Raw genomic sequence first — 5,780 nt, 5'->3', positions numbered from 1 at the left:
TTATGAGCAGGTACAATGTACACTGTGCCACAGTACCCTGAAGTATGATACTTTCAGCCACAAAACATCTTCAATTCAACTCAGAGGGCCCCTGAGTGCTCAAGAGAAGAGAAATATTGGCTCAAGTATAAATGGTAAGTGCGTCTATCTTACAGTGGCATGATCATGTCATAGAAATGATGTGATACGGTACATATTTGAGATGGTACCGGTAGCGGTACTAATCAATGTGCTTATAAACTGTATGCTGTCAGAGACACAGGGGACCCGTTTTATTTATGTATACATTCATAAAATAATTATTAATTTATTTCATTTATATCGCTATGCATTTCAAACCTCAAAAGAGTATTTATTTGCACTGTGTAAGCAAAGCAAAGGTATACTAATTGTCTGCGGACCGCAATGCCAAGCGATCTCCTGTGCTCAGCTCTCTCTACAGTACTTGTAACTAAAATCAGGAGAGGCCTATCTTGTCTTGTCAGGGTCTTCAAAGATGCATGTGGATCAATGTCTTTTCGCCGGCCAGCTAACTGATGGGCACCTCTACCACGTTCCAAAAAGGACAGGCGTACGCCAGCGTCTGATCGCTTCCCTTGTATAATTTTATCCAGATATCATTTCACAAGCTTGTGGCATGTTATCCTCAAAGCAACCTCGAGCAGGGCACGGTGCCCGAAGGGACGGGTGTATCCAGTTCTGGGTCAGTGACAGCCAGAGACGAGTGCGTCCATCTTAAAGGCAGGTGAGCTGAAGTTTAAGTGGTGTAGCTTAACAAAAAGTACATTAATGAATAATCACGCCTGACTTGAGTTTCAGCTGACGAGTCAACTGTGCATCACATTTGAGGAGTCTGAGTGGATGAGCACCAACATCAGGCCTGCAGCTATGGGTGTTACTGTAGGGGGGTGAAGGTGGGGACATGCCCAGGGCTGGGCTGGCCATCTGGCATACCGGGCGTTTCCCCGGTGGGCCCTATATGTTTTTTCTTTCTTGACATTTCTGAGAATAGGGGCCCACAAGGCTGCGGGGCCCACCGGTGAATCAGTTCTGCACCGCTAAGTATGAGGGGGCCCTTTAAGCCAAAAGTGCCAGGGACCTATGCAGGGCCTGCAGGTCGTATCAGATTCAAATCCTAAAAATGTTCAGAAATACGCCACAATTATGTTATATAACGATGCAAACAACAAAGATATTATGAAAGCCCCCCCACTACATATAATGTAATGGGGACCCCATATCATAGTAATATGTAATAATAGCATTACTATGGGCCTACTTTTAGTATAGTGTAGCACTAGTATATACCGGTAGTTTAGTTCTATTAGTCATCCTCATCATCATCTTAACCAATCAAGATAAATTACCAACCTCATTATCGCCTCATCAAAATTGCACACATACTGTATATTTCTGCTTATTATGTTTAATATATTATTCATATTTGGACTTTGGGATGGGATTTACATCTGAAATGATGAGATACTGCACTGTATTCCCCAACAGTACAATGAACTAGAAAAGTTTACGCTGTAGTACTCAATAGAGCAAAAATGTCCAGATGACATACACATTTTAGGTGTTCTCAACAGGTTTTCAGGTACCAATAAATTAACTCTGGTTGGCATTGTGTTTTTAAGTACAACTGACATCCTAACACAATGTCTTTGAGTTTGTAAATTGGAACTCTATCTGGCATATGAGTGGTTAGATGTCTTGATAACAGCTGAGGCGACCATGGAGTAGTGGTTAAACAGCTGGTCTTCAATCTCAAAGGTTGCAAGTTCAATCCCCAACATGGAGATAACCTTACCTACTTCCTAGAACATGGTATGAAAATGTTCAGATGGCCACCAGACCCATGACTCCAGCTTTAATTAGCAATATTTTTCACATTTAGTTTTGAGCGAAATTACAAAAGAAAAAGGCTTCGGTAAAGCAAGACAATGTTTGAGTTGCTGTGGTCTGGATAGGGGAATGGCCACAAGATCAGAGGATTGCAGGTTTGAATCCTGTATTACCAATAAAAAACACTCAAGTAGATATTTATTGTTTATTTCTCTCGAAACTGTGAAAGTTACAAATTCAGTTTACAGTATCTAAGATATGAGACTATGGATGTCAGCGTGTTGAGCTTGGGCAGTCATGGACTAACAGTTAAGCAGTTGGCCTCAAAACATGATGGTTTCAAGTTCGATTCCCAGCACAGGATGTTAGTAAAAAAAAAAAAAAATCACATTCAAACATGTTTTGGTATGATGTCAGTTGGTCGAATTTGAAGTGGAAAGTATGTGTGAAACACATTTGACTGTTAATTATGAGTAAGTCCAATACTTTCTAACAAACAGGGCTAACTTTCTACCAATACAAAACCTGCAGTTGAGTGGTGTAGGGGATAGTCCTCTGCATATAGCCATATTGGCATGTCCTTATCTTGAGGTTGAGAGTTCGAATCCTAAGGCTGGTGCTGTGTTCCATTACCCGTACTTAACGCCCTTTCCGCACTGTGTTTGGGTACGCAGGGCGTTCCATTTCTAATCGCGAGGGTAAAGTGTACTGTAAATGACCTGGATAACGCCCCCAAAACGGCCATTTTTCGAAGTGTGGTGTTACTGTACACTTTTCGCACTCAACGGCCACCATGTTTGTGACGCAGTTGAATGTCAGATCTGTCAAACGGTTGAATCTCTGTGATAACAGCATAGTTTTGATTCCAAAGACAATCGCCATGTGTATTAGAGGCAGGGGTAACTTTAAAAAGTGTCAGCATAAGGAACAGTGCCTTCCGTGTTGAATTGCATATTGGCGGTTGGTAAACTCGGATGTCACGCGACCAACCGTCATTTCTGTTAAGTGTATCAGACAGAATGGGAATCGGAATGTACTCGCCTCGTGAATTGCGGAGGGTGGAAAGAGTACTTCACTGCACTCAAACAAGGTACACAGTACAGAGGGTGAATAATGGAACACAGCACCGGTCACTCACTTTTTTGGTTGTTTTAGTTGTTTTTTTAATTGTTTACCAGCTTCTGCTTTGTGTAAAGAAGAACCCATCCATGTCAGAACCATAGAAACCCTATTTTATTAAAATGTAACTTAAAATACAAACTTCTCTAAAAATGGTGAATCTGTCAATGGGGGATAGATTTACTCAACACCATGTGACCATCAAACCACAACTGACAACTTGACATGGAAAAATGTGTCTATCAACCTCACTTCAAGGTAAGAAAAGACCCATAAAAGTGTATTGGTGTGTATGTGTAGTAGTTTACTATGTTGCTGTGTGTGACATTAGGTGCTCTTGATGCTACACTGGGTGTATGTTTTGTTAGCAACTTAGCTTAGAATGTTAGCTACTGCTAGTTAGGCTAGCACTGTGTTGGCCTTTCATACAAATCTTTTTCTTGTATCATACATCTGCAGTGTATTTGCAAGTGATGCGTTGCATTTTCATGATGACATATTGCACATTGAACTTCTGTATAAACCAATGTAGCAATCATGCTGTAGGGGCCTAATCCAACAAGTCCTCATGAAAGCCTTAAACTTATTAGGCCTATTTATGCTCCACAGGCAGCCGATATGGGACCACCAGAACTCTATGATCCATCAGCTCTACTCAACACTCCAAAGGATAAACAACTGACTGTGTTGTGAAGTCTGACACTATTTTGGGAGAAATGTTATTGTAAGTTAGGCTATATGGATCTCCTTCAGCCACCAACTCCTAATAAAAGATTCAGAAATGGACAACAAATAAATGACTAAATTGCCTAATGTGTTGAGGTTGATTCTTTTGTAATATATTGACTGTTGACTGTGTGGTCTACATTTTAGATTTAGATTTAGATTGTTGTGTATTGTATGATTGTTGTGTTATTGTCTACTGTTTTTGTTTGTCAACCACATGGAACAAAATTTAAAAAAAAAACTTGATATAAAGCATTGTTCATGTTTGTGGAATTAAAGCTCATGTTATATTTGGTTTAAACAGAGGGGTGGTAGCCTAGTGCATTAGTATAAACCAACCAATCAATAAACCAACCAAGATTTTTTTTGGGGCTCTAAAATGGGAAAACATAAAACTTTTAAACTTTTAATTTTGGAATCAAAAACTTAGAGCCAATATAGCTAAACAATGCTGTGCTTGTTTACTTAAAAATTTTAACTGTCTGCTTAGTACTAATTGCATTGATTTTTGCACCATTCTCGAAATATTTATGTCAATGGAGCATGTTAGATCTTTGAGTAGCAGCTACTAAAACATTCAAGATTTAATTTTTTCTCATAACATTTGTTTTCACATAACATGTCTGATTTTATGTAAGACTTACACAAACGTTTTAGTTTTCAACTCAAATCTTTTGTGTAAACCATTGTTTCTGTGCATTTTAGAGTTTGGAGTACATACTTGACTTGGGCTGCTAAAAACTAAAAATCTAATTATGGAATTAAAGTTTTCAATCTTTTCAGTCATTTCAAAGTTTTTGATCATCTTCTGAAAGATTTTGTGTCCTGCATATGATTGCATGTATGTAGTATTTACATAAAACATTTGGTCACAACACTAAAACTTTAACGGGAATAAGTTTCCACAAAAGTTTAGAGTTCGTGGAACATGTTGGGGAATACAGTGTGTATATTGAACAGATAGAGGGCCTGTAGGAAGGAAAGGATCATGGTTATTTATAAATTGCCATTAACAATTGATGAGGCTGACAAGGATAGCTGAAGTATTGAGGGATAGCTGCACATTTGAAAATAAAAAGTAGATATCTGTGTCCACTCAAAGTCCAAACGCAAGGGTTTATCAAAACATGTTATGCTATGTAATTTGGAAATTTGGCATCTGCCATTTTCCCAGTGGACTGGGAATCCTCAGGGGCCGAAGCAGTTTTTTTTCTTAACTATGGAACAGCCCAAAATTTAGAGCAGGCCGTTGATAATAAAGATGGTGTACTAAGCTAATTCAGATAAATTACGGAAGTGTATGCCTTTATGACTTTGGGGGGCCAGTCAAAAATGCCTGGCTGTTTTTTTTTTTGTCCCAGTCCAAGTTTCGACCCTCACCTGACCTAAGTAAGGGCCAAAACATACCAAGGCTGAACGGAACGGTCGCGGCCGGCGTGTTTTTCTCTGCCTTTCACACTAACAGCGTCAGCGTGCCCGGCCAGTCCTGTTCAAAACCCTCCCCACAGCCAAAGCTAGCATGCTACTTTGCCATTCGTTTGAATGAGACACCGCCGGTCGCCGGCGTGAAAAACACGCTCAAGTTCTATTTTCCAAGTGCAGCGCGGCGCGGGGCTCGACTACCGCCGGTTGGTGTGTAAGGACAGATATGTTTCAATGTATTTTCACCGACGCCGGTAAAAAACGCAGCCGTTCCGCGACGCTTTACCGCCCTGGTGTGTGAGCCCTAAGGTGGACTGTCAGCATGGATCTGCTGTGGTGAAACCTAGTTGAATATTTTGATTCAAGTATGCATAACCATGTCAGTGCCCCTGCCATCTATGTGTTTTGGACATTTATTGTACAAAGAGCATGCTTTGCGTAAATTATGAAATAGATACTGCATAAAATCTTTCCATGTCCCATATCTAAGTCTCCAAAGTCTTACTGTATGTTCTATTTTAGATATGTGTAACTTTATAGCCATGAACAGTTTAGCATAGTAACTAAATATAGCATTGCAAATCATGACCCTTTCATCTACAAATGCCCCAGTTTACCAAGACAAATGCCAAGTGTAGCTGCCAAGATTTAAATGGCTACTGGAC

At 39.9% G+C, this 5,780-nt stretch overlaps 1 long non-coding RNA gene across 1 annotated transcript; it reads left to right on the top strand.

Annotated features, from left to right (window-relative positions):
* Window positions 1-3,150: 3,150 nt before the first annotated feature.
* LOC134458993 (uncharacterized) lies at window positions 3,151-3,780 on the top strand. The gene is made up of 2 exons (XR_010036728.1): window positions 3,151-3,225; window positions 3,577-3,780. It is a non-coding gene; the product is annotated as an uncharacterized LOC134458993 (long non-coding RNA).
* The last annotated feature ends 2,000 nt before the right edge of the window (window positions 3,781-5,780 follow it).

The sequence above is a fragment of the Engraulis encrasicolus genome, chromosome 11 (genome assembly GCF_034702125.1).
Source record: "Engraulis encrasicolus isolate BLACKSEA-1 chromosome 11, IST_EnEncr_1.0, whole genome shotgun sequence".
Lineage (NCBI taxonomy): Eukaryota > Metazoa > Chordata > Actinopteri > Clupeiformes > Engraulidae > Engraulis > Engraulis encrasicolus.
This window is presented reverse-complemented; position numbering and strand designations above follow the sequence as displayed.